Here is a 16,248-nt window from a genome sequence, read left to right on the forward strand (position 1 = left end):
AGGCACAACATCTGTGGCATGAAAGAACCAGTTTCATCCTCATGACAACCACCTGATGTAGAAGCTATTCCGACCTCCATGTTCTAGATGGGGGAGGCGAAGCTTGGGAGGTTGAGTAACATAATCCAGACCCCAGGCTCTTCATCACTCAGCTGAACCACCTCTCCTGAAGATGATTCATCCCATGAACACACGCAATGCTATTGAACTTTTTCTCAGATTTTTGGATGGGGGTAGATATCAAGACAATCTTGTTTTGAAGTGGCAAGAGGGGCTGCATCTGACATTTGAGTCAAAGTGATATAATGTTGTACTGATTTGTACTCAGATACTCCCCTTTTCTTCCTAACTTCAAATGTGACCTTGGAAAAGCTATTTCTCTTCTCTGATCCACAGTTTCCTCATCAATAAAGTGGTAGGCTGGTAAGAAGACCTGCCTCATAGGATCTTGTAAGTACTAAATTCACCAATGAACCTGAAGCATGCAGCACAGGGCTCAGCACATAAGTGCCCAATCAATGGAGCCTTTTATTTGTTCTCTACAGTCAAAATATATACCGATGCTGAGGGCACGAGCAAACAGCTGGCCACTAGCAAACCTGCTCAACCTCTGACTGTCAGGTGCACCTGTAAATGCAAAACATCTGTTTTACTTCATATAAGGCATAGGGTTTCTCTCAAATAAAATAAATATAGGCCTAAAGAAAAGTTAAGGGAAATCAGCATTCAAAATGCCACTTTAATGCACTATTGTGTGAACTGAGCATTAAAACAAAAAAATAAAATGTTCCTGCCACTGTCTGAATATATTGGGACGAGTTACAACTTATAATTTATACAATACCATTTTTCCAAGGATTAAAGTTTCTTATTCCAAGTTCAACACATATGCTGATGCTCTGCTTTCTTTCTCCCACCAGGATTTTTATAGGGAAGCCTGAAATAAGATTAAGCAAACATAACAAACCCATATCACATTTTCAGTTGGAGGAAAAAAAAAAAAAATGAAAGCCTGAATCAGTCAATCCACCTCTCTACTTCCAGCTGAGCCATAAATGTCAGTTGTTCTACTTCAATAGAAACAGAGGGCCTGTCTCATATCTCTATGGGGAGCCAAGTGAGATGAGAAATGGACCCAGAAAAAAAGAGCCAATTGTTTAAAAAAACTGCAATGCTGGATGTACTTGGAGTTCTCAAAAAGCAGTAATTGCTGAACATCAAATTTTCAGCTATCAAAGGGCCACTGTTAAAGAGTTAAACCACATCCCACAAGAGGGCTTTGACAACATGTGATGTGAATAGAAATGTCTCCTACATTTTCTTTTTTAAAATATTCTACAGGAAATAAAGATAGCTGGTAAAGAGAATCACCAAATGGAAGGGAAAAGGTTAACTGCCCCCTACATTGAAATGTAGCCTGCATAAATGGGGAATTGTGGGGCCACATGTGTTCCTGTTGATAGGTGCTGGAAACATTAAGAATAAGAAGTCTAAAATTGAATCCACGAACTTGTTTTCACAAAGTAATTCCTTTAAAAATATTGTACATTTAATGTATCTTACATGGAGAAGAACTTTTGTTTTAAAAAGGAGAAGAAAAATGAAATTCCATGGTTTTCAGAATTTCAAATGGCTTAAAATGAACTTTTACCCTCTGAAAACAAAATCAGAGTGCCTGTCAGAGAACATAGGAAGATCTCACTATTGTACTATCCAGCTCACACTTCAGCAAGTTTTGCAAAACAGGTACAAAGTAACCTGTAACAGCAGTGCCCTGTCAATTTCTCTATCAGTTTACTTCACCCTTGCCTTAGAATTGGACAGTCTCAGGTGTCATTTCGCTAAAAGAGTTTTCCCACAAATCAAAGAAAGCAAAGCTGTGAATATTGCTAATTAACAAGACAGTAGTATTGGCAAAACTCTCTCTCCACCCTCCCCCCACCACACATACTCTCTCACTTCCATTAGAAAGACCCATGCTCTGTCTGTGACCATCCCTGAGGCATGGCTTTACACTGAGAAGGTCACTCTCAGGGCAGAAGACACAGTTCTCAGAATACTCAGTAATTCCCCTGCTGGGTGGGGCAAAATCCTTGGAATGAGAAATCTAAAGGAACAAAAATCATCTTGAAAGTGTTTTTGAAACAGTGAATTTTGTGTATGTCGAACAGAGGATCATTTGATTTCATTTTTATTTTAAAATGCTTGTGGGCAGAATGGTCTGATGTGCCACTTCTGTGGGTGTCTCCAGCAAGTTTAGCCAGTAAGAAATCTGCACCAGGAACTCTCCCCTTCAGAAAGAACACATCCCTCCATCTCCACTTGCTTTTGCACGTGCAGAGGTCAATAAGTTAGTAGTAGATGTTCCTTTACCAGATGCAGAGGGGATCCTGGAGGTATTAAAAGATTCACCTGCTCAAAGATCATTCCCCATTTAGCTTTTCAATTAAAGTCAGTTGTTTAGAGAACAGATGGAGAATGGGCATTAAGATGGCCCCTGATTTACAATGCTTCAACTTAACAATTTTTTGACTTTATGTCAACACAAAAGAAATATGCGCTCATAGAAATCGTTGAGTGTTGAATTTTCTTCTTTTCTCTGGCTTGCTACATGCAGTAGAATTCTCCCTCATGATGCTGAGTGGTGGCAGCGAGCCACAGCTCCCAGTCACGAAGAGTAAACACTGATACTCTGCAGTGTACTGGGTTGCTGGATGATTATTGTCCAACTGTAAATTTGTGTTCTGAGTGCATGTAAAGTGGACCAGGCTAAGCTTTCATGTTTGATGGGTCAGGTGTATTAAATGTATTTTCAACCTTCAGTGGATCAACCTTTTAATACCTCCAGGTTCCCCTCTGTGTCTGGTAAAGGAACATCTACTATTAACTTATCAGGATGCAGTTTCATAGTAAGTCAAGGAACATCTGTCTTTGGGTGGAAGACTGGAGTGAGGGTGGGGTGAAGGCAGAAAGGGATCAACGAGAAAAGAGCTGAGAGCAGAAATCTGCTTGGGCTTCACAGTGGGGCTGTGTGAGACCCTGCGAGGTGGGATGAGCAGACACAATCAGGAGCTGTAAAGATTAAAGGGGTTAAATATGCCCATTTCCTACTTTTCAATTATTTTTCCCAAGAAATGCCAGCAGAGTCCAGAAAATGGAAATGAACTAGGAAAGTTCACATACCTGCAACTTTTCTCACATTACAATGAAACAAAACAGATTTAGGGAAGATACCATCACAGTCACCTTTCATAATAAACTGGATAAACCTCAGAGTCACAAATGTGCAACAGCATATTCAAAGACTGTAAGACTTAGAGGAGATGTTTAGCGATCTAGTACAAGAGTTCTTAACATTTGGGGAGCCACAGACCACTTTAGAAAATGTGATAAAAGCAATAAGCCTTCTTTTGAGAAAAAAATACTTATTTCCACAAAGACATAACATATTATCACCTATTCCAGAGGACTGGCAAGATCTCTGAAGCCCTCTAGGTCATGAATAAAAGCCATCTAACCCAGCTACCTTCCATCCTCTCCCGCCCCATAATGATGTGAGGAAGCAGAGGGCCTGATGGGTAAAATAATACATCATAGTTTCAAATAGAGTTGCAGCAGGGCAGCAGAATTAGCTCCATTGCCCCTGATTCCTAAAGCAGAATCCTTCCCACTACTTTGTGAATCATAAAGGAAATATCTACTTTGTTTATATCTCATGCCCAACATGCATAAAAATTAGTATCTCCGCTGCCACTCAAGTCTTGAGGAGCCACAAGTCAAAATGTCAGAAACCTAGACAATTAAACAAGAACATCCTTGTTTTTACAAACACAGTGATTTTTTTTTTATTCTGAATAAAACACATTCTTATGACAGTTACCTGGATACTCTTAAAGTGAGCATCCCATTGATCCCTGTCAGTCCGTTCCCAGATGTGACCATGACCAAGCCTGGACCCCAACATTCGCCCTATGCACAGGTGTACTCCTCTACTGCTGGCTGGACATCTTTTTGAAGCAGTTCCATGTCATTCTCATTGTTGTTCAGCACAGAATTCTGTCCCCTTTTCCCTTTCTCTATTCAGAATGTAGGCTGCCATTCTTTCCAAATCATGGCAAACTTTCCAAGTTGTCATGGGGCCAAACCCTCTCACTCACCAACTCACATCACTGATTAATGAGTCCTCTTGAAATCTGGGCCTGAAGTGTAAGCTATTGTGTTGCAAAGGGCCCCTTTAGGCAATGAATCGGGGATTTGGGTGGGCTCTTATAGAATTTCGGAGCATGTAGTATATCTTTATCACTTGGCAAGGGATGCTAATCAAAAATTACTGCATACCAATATTTTCTTGGATCCCTTTCTCCCTTTACAAGAGCAAAGACTTGTCCTTAGAGAGGCAAAGATTCTAGGAAAAAGTAGAACACCAGTTACGTAAATTTTTTCAAAAACTAAGTATGTAGAATGCTAATCTTTCCAAGAGTGGTCATTATCCAGGGTGCTACGATCATTGCCTAATGCTAGAGGCTGCATGGAACAAAATACAAGTCCTTGGGGCACTGGCTGGGCCTGTCCCAGGGAGGACAGGTTCTAGTGCCAGGTCAGACTAGTCCCATCCGCCAAGGGTAACCATCCTAAGCTTTTGCTATAACTTCCATGCTTACCCCCATCTCATCTGCCTTCCAACCCACATGCTCTTCAGAGCTGGGAATGCTGCACACAGCAGAGTCACCCTTTGGGGACTCCTTAGAAACCATGTGTTAAGCTCTGGAGTCTGATTTGGCTCCCAATGGCCAATTGAATCGAGGAAGCTGCAGGAAATGTGTCTATCCCTTCCACTCCAAGACAGCTTTCAACTCAGAACACTTCGAGGTCACACATTTTTCTCGCTTAGGGAAAACCAGCAGACATCCTGCTGCTGGGTAATCACTGGGCTATGGGCAGAACTGTCCATGACAGGACCTCACTCAGCAGTGAAGGAGAGAGATCTGGTGTCAGTCTTCTGAATGAGCACCTGGTGGTATCCATTCAAATGGCCCCTGGATGTGCTGACCCTGGCTTTCAAGAGCTCCTTCTTTCAAGTGCTCCTTCAAACCTGGCTACAGCCTCTCCAAGGAATGTTTTAAGGCCTAAATCTCAACCTGCCAATAGCTTGACCTCCTTTTAGATCAAGCCTGCCCCACTCTCCTTCCCTACCCTGCCTGGGTGACCACCTCCATGCCTCTCACTAGGTTCAGAGTCCTGGATCATCTAATTCTGCCCTTTCTCTTTCTAATTTATTGATGAAGTAAAAATTGTATCACCTGCTTCCCTCAGGATCTTCCCATTTCATTTTCAAAAATCTATTTTTGGCAATTCCACTGGGTATATAACTCCCCAAAGTAAAAGCAGAGGCTCAGATACTTCTATACTCATGTTCATAGTAGCATTCTTCACAGTAGCCAAGTGGAAGCAACTTAAGTGTCCTTTGATGAGTGAACGGATAAACAAAATGTGTTACATACATATGAGAGATCATCATTCAGACTAAAATGAAATGAAAGTCCTACACATGCTACAACATGGCTAAACCATGCAGACATTATGCTAAGTGAAATAAGCAAATCACAAAAGGACAAATATTGTGTGATTCCCCTCATATAAGGTACCTGAAAATAGTCACATTTACAGAAACAGAAAGCAAAACGGTGGTTGTCAGGGACTGAGGGGAGGGAAATGGGAAGTTACTGCTTAGTGGGTATAGACTTTCAGTTGGTGAAGACGAAAAAGCTCTGGAGATGGGTGTCGGTGATGGTGTCACAAACGTGTATGTACTTGGCCAGATGCGGTGGCTCACGCCTGTAATCCTAGCACTTTGGGAGGTCAAGGGGGGCAGATCACAAGGTCAGGAGATCAATACCATCCTGGCTAACACAGTGAAACCCCAACTCTACTAAAAATACAAAAATTAGCTAGGTGTGGTGGCACACACTTATAATTCCTCACTACTCGAGAGGCTGGGGCAGGAGAATCATTTAAACCCAGGAGGCAGATGTTGCAGTGAGCCAAGATCATACCACTGCCCTCCTGCCTGGGCGACAGAGCAAGACTCCCTCTCAAAAAAAAAAAAAAAAAAAAACAGTGTATGTACTTAATGTCACTGAAAAGTGCACTTAAAAATTATTAAAATGGTAAATTTTGTATCATTTATATTTTAACACAATTTTTTTCTGAAATTTTGAAGTGTACCTCAGGGAGCAAAAACAAGACCAACAAAACATAAACCAAAGCAAATGTGCTGAATGCATTACTATTAAAACTGAAGACAGGAGTTACTACTTACATATACCCTGCATTTATTCACTCCCCTGTTGTGCTTAAACAGCTTCCTTCAAATTTCTGGTGGCTCCTGGAGGCCTGTAAGGCAGTGACATGACTCTGAGAGACAGAACATCCCTGCAGGCCCAGGAAGATGTGATCTTTCCCACATGTTTCTGCTGAGATGATAAGTATTCACAGCATGATATTCTGGGAAAAAAATTACATAAAAGCAATTTTCCTCAGTGCTATTTCTGGACCTTGTATGAGTCACTCATTGCCTTCTGAAGTGCTTGCATTGCCAATGAGGGCTTTCCATGCACAATACAGCAAGAATCCTTCAAAATTCTATTGGGATGGAGAATAAAGAAATTGCTGTTTCATTCTTAAGTTCATCCTGAAGGGTTAGAGACAAACTAGATGGAAGAACCAACCACTTATGCTGTGCTAGGTGCTTTATCGACAAAGCCAACCACCTGGGAAGTACAAGCTCAATGCATCTAGAATCCCCCATGCCTGTCTCAGTAGTGTTTAATTCTTCCAAGAGCTTATTTTGCCAGCTGGAAGAAATACAGTGACACACTTCTTAGAGATAAGTCTAGCTCTTGTTATGTGCAGAGTTGGAATCTTGTGTTATGTGTGGGTAATTACACTTATAATAACCACTCTTAGAATGGCTGTAAGTTCAGGGGAACCTCACGGTTGAAAGGCTCCTAAAAGATCAATGTAAAAGTTACTCCAGATAGACTAGAACTCTAGCTCAAATGTTTCTTATAGCTAACTGTTCACAGGACAGCCTATTATCAAAGGATTTGAGCAAATTAACGTCTGTCTTCCTTTCCACCTACCTCCCACAGGAAGTTAAATGAGCACACATATGAAAACTGTAAATTCTTATCCAAACAAGAAGAATTTCTATTAGCCCCCTTTGTAAAAAGGAGGGAACAAAGACAAATAGAGATTTAAAAGTTTGCCTAGGACGGTCCAAGAAGTCATTAAAGTGTGTGACTGAAGGCTGCTTTTAGTGGCTTCAAGACTTGCACTTTTTTCCTATGCTTCATTTCCATTCCAAACCCTCCATACTCAAGGAGCATCCACTTGCTGAAAGTTACTTAGATCCTTTGGTCTATTCAAAGAAGGGACAGAGGACCAAGTCAACAACCAGCCAAAGAAGAGGAAAACTCTCCTTCCCCTTGTAAGCAACCTGTGCAGGTGAAAGAGCTCCTTGTTTTCAAAGAGGCAAATGATCTGTTTCTGAAGAGGATCTCCAAATTCTGGTTAATTCCCTCGATAATGGGCTACTCTCTCCTCGTGTCCAGGTGGCTGTTACCTCATTTACTGTTTTCTCATTCTTTCCTCTTGATAGTATTGTCACTGAACAAACATTTTTCCAGGAGTCGTTTTTGCTCCTGACACCAAAGCTATCCTTCCCTCCTGCTTCCCCGTTTCTGTTGAATTCTTAGACTATCAGGCACCAATCCTAGAGATTCAGTCCAGAGAAGTTCAGAGAATTGTCCAAGAAGGTTACGCACATAATCTGTGGCCCAGAGAGTGGCAAATCTTTTTTGTCTCATCACTCAAATCCTTATCTCTAACTCAGTGCCTGGCAGGTAGTAATCACTCAGTTAGTATCGGACGTAATAGGAATGCTTTTCTCATCTTACGTGGAACCAATCTTTCTATCTCTTGATAGGAAGTGGAACAGGGAATAGAAATGCAAGCCACCTTTAATAGTATTTGTGTGGCAGCCAATGAGAGGAACAGTACTCAGGGCTTAGAGAGTGCACTTGCTTGGTTTAGTATTGAAGGTTGGGCTTCCCACCACCTACACGCGGTCAATGCGTTCCGTAGTTTGTGGATGACCACTATATCTAGCCACAGGTCTCAAGTAGGAAATTTGTGTGTGCATGTGTGTATATGTGTGTGTGTTCATGCATGTGAGGTAGGGAGAGAGAGATGGGGACATAGAAAAAGACGAAAGGACTAACTCTCAGGTAGGGACAATAGGTTGTCAGAACGAACCAGGAAGTATGTGTTGATGTCTGAAGTTCCTGTGTTTCCAAGTTCCTCTGTGCCAGGCACTGTTGGCAGGAATCATCCTGTCACATTTACAGGTAAAATTGAAACTGAGGAAGAGCAAATTCTTAGTCACTGCCTTAAAATGTCCAAGTTCCGGGAATATTCCCTCCCTCTAGACTGGGGAAACTGTCTGCACTCAAGACTGCCTGCACCCACCTGAGGGTAGGGGCATAGAAAAGCTGCTCACCTTTTGCTGAGAATAACCCTGAAACAGGTAACATCCATTAACAACTGTCCAGGGTTGGACTCTGTCTGGGTCCACTGACTGCTCCCTGACCCAGGGCTACTCAGCTCAGCACTGGGCCCTTCGGTGCATCTGAACCAGGCAGGCTGAGGAAGAAGGCCTTGCTTGCTTGCTGAAGTTTTGAATGTGGCTGATAAAGCCATTCAGCATTTTCAGAAGCCATGCAACATTTTTATGAAGAACGACATTAAGACTTTCAGTCTAATTGTACTAAACTGTGCTTCAAAATCCTTTTCAAACCTATGTGCATTAAAAAGGACAGAACTATTGCCTTCTGTCTTTCTTTGCCAAAAAAATCAGAGAGAGGGGCCTGTGTTGGTACAACCCTAGTCTCTGACAGAAGGATGACAGCATCTTGTAGGGGCTTATGTCTCTTAGTTCCTTTGTAAGGAAGATTCAGTGCAGGCAAAGGCAAGAGAGGCCTTTTGTGATCCACTCACCTTTTCTTATTCCCATATATTGGTCTTTTATCTAAGGTCAGGGAGACTGAAATCCTCAGAGGTAACAAAATTAAAGGCATATTAAAGGTTGTTCAGCTCTACAAAAGAAAATTATAAGTCGTCGTTAAGTTCTCACAAGGAATCTTATCCAAAGGGTCTGTTATATTTTCAAGTATAGAATCTGACACATAGATGTTCAAAACTATTTCTTTCATTGAAAGGTTCACAAAAGCAATATATCACTGAAAACCAAAAGATATCTGAGGAAAGGTTTTTTTCTATGCAGACACAAGAACAGAGAAATGCACAAGAGACAAAGCTTTTCAGTGGGCTCCACTGGGCACTCAGCAGAACCTAAAGTGGCCCCATTGGCGTGTTGACATTCAGTGACTTTTCACACCTTTCTTTGCTTCAAAAATCTGACAAGCTTATCTCATTGAAACTACTACAATTTTCAAAGCCAACAACACTCTCAGAACAGTTGGCTAAAGAGGAATAAAATGTTTCAAAACCACAATGAATTTGAGAAAAAAGGAAGTCACAACGTAAAAGATGTTTGAACATGAATTCATGTTCCTTTGAGGACTTCATTATCATTAGTTTATTCCTGAATCAGACTGCTAGGGAAATAAGGGTAGCCCAAGAGAGAAGATGAGAATACTAAGGCCAAGCTCCTTCGGGCCAAGCATAAGGCTTTTCTACCCAAATGTCAGATCCTCATGGCTGGAAGGAGCCCTACAGGAGCTTTCCTTTCCAAATTCCATGTTGCATCTTGAGACACTCTAAGACAAGGGTCAGCAAACCACAGCCTGCAGGCCAAACCAGTCTGCTACCTATTTTAGTATAAATGGTAAGCTAAGAATGTTTTTTACATCTTTAAGTGGCTGAAAAATCAAAAGAAGGACATTTTGTCACGTTGAAAAATTATGTGAAATTCAAAGATTTTAGTGTCTATAAATAAAATGTTACTGGAACACAGCCCCCCTCATTCATGTATTGTGTTTTCTATGGCTACTTGTGTGCTACATTGGAAGAATTGAATATAGAGCTTATGACTCACAAAGCCTAAGAGCTGGCTCTTTACAAAAAGTTGTCCATTTCTCTGCAGCATCACAGCAGAGGGACAGATAAGAAAAGGGAGACTTCTGGGTGCCTTTCCAGGGACCATAAGGGGAGAGGTTTGTTTTCCCCATTAAAGATTCCTTCACCAAGGCAGAGAACCCAGAGGCCATGTTCCTCTTAGATGTGGAGACCTGAGATAAGTTACTCTGTCATGAAATTCTGACCCTCTGACAATTTCCAAGGTTGTGCAGCCATTAAAGTAAACGATCTGTGCATTTTCAATTCCTGCACTCAAGCTGCTTTGGCCACCCTATTATCTCATGGTAAATAACACACTGTAATCACACAAACGTGTAATTATATCTGCTAAACACTGAGGAGGAAGAAAGAGGAAAATGGTCCCCCAGTTTGAGGCACTGGGCTGAGTAATCTGTTAGACATTCCACATGCCCGCCAGGGCAGCCCTTGGACTAGGCTTGTTGATAAAAAGACCCTCCGTAGATGAAAATTACTTGGATTAAAGGCTGTAATGCTGCTGTTATGCTCATGTTCAGATCAAGTGTCAAGCAAGTCTGGATCTTGGGGTAGTTGGCACGTATCTACTGTCACATGGGGTTTTGTGTCCAAGCATTCAGTGCTTCTTAGAGCTCTGAGAATGTAGAGAGAGAGAGAGAAGACAATGTGGGATTGTTAGCCGACAACAAGTTCGATTTATGCCTTTGTTAAAATGAATCTGAGAAGTGGCTGCAATCTATGGGTGCTATGAAGTCAGCACAATTGGCATTGTTTATATCCCCATTTGTTGTGGCGGCTGCATGGGCACGGATTTGTGGAAAGGAGAAGTTTCCATACTAAAGTCATCCTTCTGAGTGTTTAGTGCTTTGTTCTCCTGTTACATAAGTCCTTGCCTATCGTGCTCCTGGACTTAGCAGCTCAGCCTAGAGTGATTTGGGAATGGGCAAAGGTCACAAGCCTATGGCATTACAAAGTCCACTAGCAAAGTTGTTCTCAACATTTTTTTCATCCCCAACTCACCTAAGGGATGTGACACCTTTTAATCAAAAACATTGCTCAGCAGGGCCATGATTTTTAACAAAGGAGTTAGTTGGGGCTGGAGCAAAATATATTTTTAACTTTTAATATATAATTTTAATATATTTTTAATTTTTACCAATTAAACATATATATAAACTCTGTAGGAATATATGGTTCATAAAGGTTCTGCGGTCCTCCCGCACCACAGCTGACAATCCCTGCAATGAAGGACCTCTGTGGAGTAGGTTGGGGCACTTGAATCTCGTTTCTTTCCTTGGCCTTGTTCTAGTCCAAAGGTGTATTCGGGTAGGAGAATGCCAGAATCTGGCAATGATTGAGTGGTCCCAGGCCACCAGATCTTGATTCCACACAAGGTTTCTCTGATGTTCCCACTTCCAGCATTTTGGCAGGAATGATTAGGCCTAACCAAGGGAGACTCCTTGACTTACCTACTCAGTAAATTATCTGTTGAAAGCCTTTTATCTGTTTTGAGATCATCTAGGTCCAACCACTCCCATCTGGGCTCGGAGGAGAGTTGGAGGACATGGGGTATGGGGAGTGTCTGGCCTTCAAAACCAGCTCCTCCCGGGATGTTCAGGTTCCCTAGGGAAGGATGCAAGGGGCTCTTGATGGTAGAGGAGGAGTAGGATAAATGAGGGGAGTGGTTGGGCAGGGATGAGAAGAGCCCAATTCCTTTCAACTTCTTCATCTAATTTCCAGAATCTTTATCCAAAGAAGCCCCAGAATCCAGGTGGAGATCCCTGAGGCTAGGAACTTATGTGTTTGAATTTGTATATGTTTGTGTCAGGTACAGTTAGAGCAATAACTCCTTGAAAACACAACTAATTTAGGAGGTTTCTGCTTAGGTTTTACTTCAGAAAAGACCAGGAAGAGACAGACGAGTGGGATGTTTTTAATGATTCAGTCATTTAAAATTTTTGCGTGTGAGAAGACATGATGCGCACATTTCCTATCAAAATCTTGAACCACGTTGTTGACCATCAGAGCTCACCATGATCACAGCTGCTGGAGTCATCATAAGAATAACATTGGTTCCTCGGTGACCCTACTTGTGTGGACATCAGTGATCTAAACCTGCTGTCCAACTCAGCAATGCCACAGAAACAAAGTAAAACAGGACTTATTTTCTTTATGAAAATGCTTTCTTTTATAAAACTTTTACCTTCAGCAAAAACTGTTCCTTTCAGGATGGCACTGTAGGATAATATCAGTTTGCCAACAAACTTTTGGCCGAGATGGATGATTTTCACTTGGCTGGATCAAGTTATTAAAGGAAAGGAGAAAGGAGAGGAAAAAGGAAAGAAAAGGACAGGAAAAAGGGAAGGAAAAGGGAAGGGAAAAGGAGAAAGGGGGAAGGGGAAAGGGAAGGGAAAGGAAGGACGCTTGAGTGAAGACACTCCTTTGTGCTTAGTTGATTTGAAATCAACTTTATATTAAAGGAAGGAAAATGAAACTAATCATGTACTACAAATCTGAAAGGAGAGAACTTTTGCCAATTAAAAAAATATATGTGTATGTACATATTTACATGCAGACACAGATACACACACACACAATATTTCAGATTCATCAAAAGCAAAGGAAGTAACATATTTATGCAACTAGCCTTTTTCGTCTTTCAAAACTAAAAAAAAAGTACATTATTACAGAAATCATCCTTAAACCTATTAACTTCAATGAGGTTTATAAACTTTCCTATAAAATAGACATGATGTCTATAATTAATATATTTTGGAACCAAAAATTGAGACACAATGTCTGGCACATGGAATTTTCAGGGAGAGGGAGGACAGTTCCAGGAAATCCTGGACACAAGTAGCTGTAATGATGCCACATGTAGAATATTACCAGTTTTTAAAGCTCTTGAATTATAAGACTGACATTCCATATATTCCTTACAACCCTTCTCCCCCAAGGTCAAAAAGATTACTGGCCATGCAGCAGTGCTTACTATGTTCGGATGATGCTTTATGATTCATAAAATATTTTTCAATTTTTATTTTATTTATCAAACTATCTGAAATGAAAGCAAAGAAACTATAAAGACTCTACCTGTTTTTAAAATTCTCCATTTTGCTGTTATAGATAGAAAGGCCAGATGCCAAAGGTCATCCAAACAGTAATTGGGAGAGCTCAGCCATAAGCACACAGGTTGACTAATGAACTGACTGATTCAAGGGATTTCTGTTAATTATCTGTACAACTGGCAAGCATAGAACTGAATCCTTGGCTGTTGTGGCTAGATGTGCATCCCATGTACCTCTACTCTGGGTATGAATTGGGACAACCTCTCTATAAAGAAACTTGGCAATACATATCTTTAAAATATTCTATTTTTCACAATAATCCCAACTCTGGGTATCTATCCTGTAAGCAATACAAATATCCAACAATAGTAGACTAAATTATTTTGCATCTATATAATAGAATACTCTGTAGCCATTTAAAATTTATCTTCAAGTGATATTTAAAGAAAGAGGAATTTTTTTTTTTCTTTTTTTGATAGAGTCTCGCTCTGTCAGCCAGACTGGAGTACAACGGCACAATCTTGGCTCACTGCAACCTCTGTCTCCCGGGTTCAAGCGATTCTCCTGCCTCAGCCTCTTGAGAAGGTGGCATTACAGGTGTGCGCTACCACACCCGGCTAATTTTTGTATTTTTAGTAGAGACGGGGGTTTCACCATATTAGCCAATGTGATATTGAACTCCTGACCTCAGGTGACCCGCCCACCTGAGCCTCCCAAAGTGCTGCGATTACAGGAGTGAGCCACCACGCCCGGTAAGGAAATATTCTTGATAAAAAATATTGAGACAAAAATAGGATACAAACCTTTATTGTAAAATACATTTTTAAAACGAAAAATAAGAAATAAGAAAAATCAACAAAATATTAGTGGTAGTTCTCTCTGGGTATTAAGTCACGGGTGACTTTCATTTCCACTTACGCTTTTCTTCATCTTCACATTTTTCATTATCAGAAAATCGTCCTTTTTTCCCACTGAGGAAATAAGAGGTGTGGCTCAGTCTGGCCACTTTAAGATCTTAAGCACTAACCATTTTCAGGAATTAAAATCTTAGCAATTAGAATGTACATACTGGAATGAAAAATGGCAGAGATGAGCTTAGGATGAGAGGAAATGCTGAGAGGTGTCCCCAGGATCCAGTAATAGGGACGTGGGGCCACAGTACCTTGGGAGCAGTGGGTAATCCAGGAGTATTCACAGCATGAGGCACTGCAGGGTGGAGAAGAGTGGTTTAAGAAAGGAATTGATTCCTGGGTTGGCTCCAGGCTGGTGGAGTAGGAGGGCTATGGAAATGCCACTGAAGGCAGTCAGTGGGAATGGGTCTTAACAAGAGGAGGCTCACAGTCTCCCATGTTGAGATGAGCACCTCCATGAATTTTATCAAGTCAGCTTTTCAGAAAAAGTGACGGAACTGTATACTGGAGAAATGGAGGGAGCGTCCCTGAGCAGTTTCACCTCCTCAGCTTTTCAAACACCAACAAACGCCCTACTCCACAGCCTCTGTAATCCTAGCCTTTTCCCAAGAGTTGTTGTCATGTGACAGTTCCCCCACCCAGTTACTAAAGGGTGTATATCTGCTGCCTGAACCCTGAAGCCCAGGCCGTGACCCAAGACCATGGTGCCCAGCCGAGGAGCAGGTGTTCCTGAGAACCCAAACGTCCTGCATAGTATCTGAGAACCCACCAAAGCAAACAGTCCCATTGCACACACACACACAATTGGCAAAGAGTCAGAAAATTAGCTTCAAAGCAGCTTAGGAATGGGAGGTGGCATGGATATGAATAGCTGCCCTGCTGCCATCTGGGAGCGCCTCATATGTAAGTCCTAATAATCTCAAATCTCACCTACTTGCCAAGCTGGACTTATCTGAGTCATTCTTTGGTTTCTTGGTACCCCTTGTGGTTGGGGGAGTGTTTTCTTAATATAATTCCAAGTTTTTCTCATTAAAAATGCTTTCTACCCATTAAGGCTCTGTTAATTTCCCTGTGGAGGGGGAGCATGCTGGACACACCCCTGAGTGCTTGGAAAGATGCCCCATGGCTTCTATGTCTCTGGGCCACACATCCTGTACAACAGAGACCTGGAAGAAGGAAATGTACCAAATGCCCTTGTATCTCAGACATGCCTCTCCCTAGCCCCTTTTCTACCCACTGAGCTGTTGCACACTTTTGGATCACTTCACCCTTCCCTCTCCCACACTCCTTGCCTCTGATCCTCTGTCCTTACTGTTGGCCTCAAGTGTGTGTGTTGGGGGAGGTTTCCTCAGCTCTGTGGGTCACAGGTTTCCTATTCATGAGCTCTACCATCCCAGAGGGATTTCCCCCTCCTGTTACGGAGCTTCACCTGCTGGGTCTAAACGAGGAGAAGGGTACAAAAAGAGAAATATTCTGCCATCTGTTTTACAATGTACTCTTCTTGGAAACTTTTGCATGTCACTGAATGCCAGAAAAAAGATGTGGTAGGGAAAGTTGGGCCAGGCCTCCTCAGTCTCACTGCATGGAGGGAAGAGTGTCAGTCACAAGTCAGTGGACACCAGTGAGGGCGGCCCCCTTTGTCTTCAAATGCCAAAGCTGGAAGGGATGGAGCAGACTTGCTTAAAATTCCTACTACTGAGAGGATTATTTTGGACAAGCTAACGCATCTAGCCCTTGGTTTCCTCATCCGTTAAGTGGAAAAATACAAATTCTTTCTATGAATGTTGTAAGGAAGAATATGAGGCAATGTACATAAAGGATATTTAAACACAGTTTCTAGAACACAGATCTCATACAATCAGTGGGGCAAATAGAAAGGTAGAAGCAAAACCAGGACAGAAGCCCTATGCTCTTACACAAATACTGTTTCTCCCCCTACACCATTCCTCCCTTTGCTACTGATATTTTTAGGGATATTGGGGTTTACAAATAGGAGAGTAAATAATAACATATTTTCAACATGTTTATTTATTAATATTCATATTAGAAAAAAACATATATAGAAAGATCAACTTGGGGAAGGTGTCCTGGTGACCTAAAGATTAAAAGTGATGGAGAACAAAACAGAATACAAA

This window comes from Piliocolobus tephrosceles, chromosome 4, assembly GCF_002776525.5.
Source record: "Piliocolobus tephrosceles isolate RC106 chromosome 4, ASM277652v3, whole genome shotgun sequence".
Taxonomy (NCBI): domain Eukaryota; kingdom Metazoa; phylum Chordata; class Mammalia; order Primates; family Cercopithecidae; genus Piliocolobus; species Piliocolobus tephrosceles.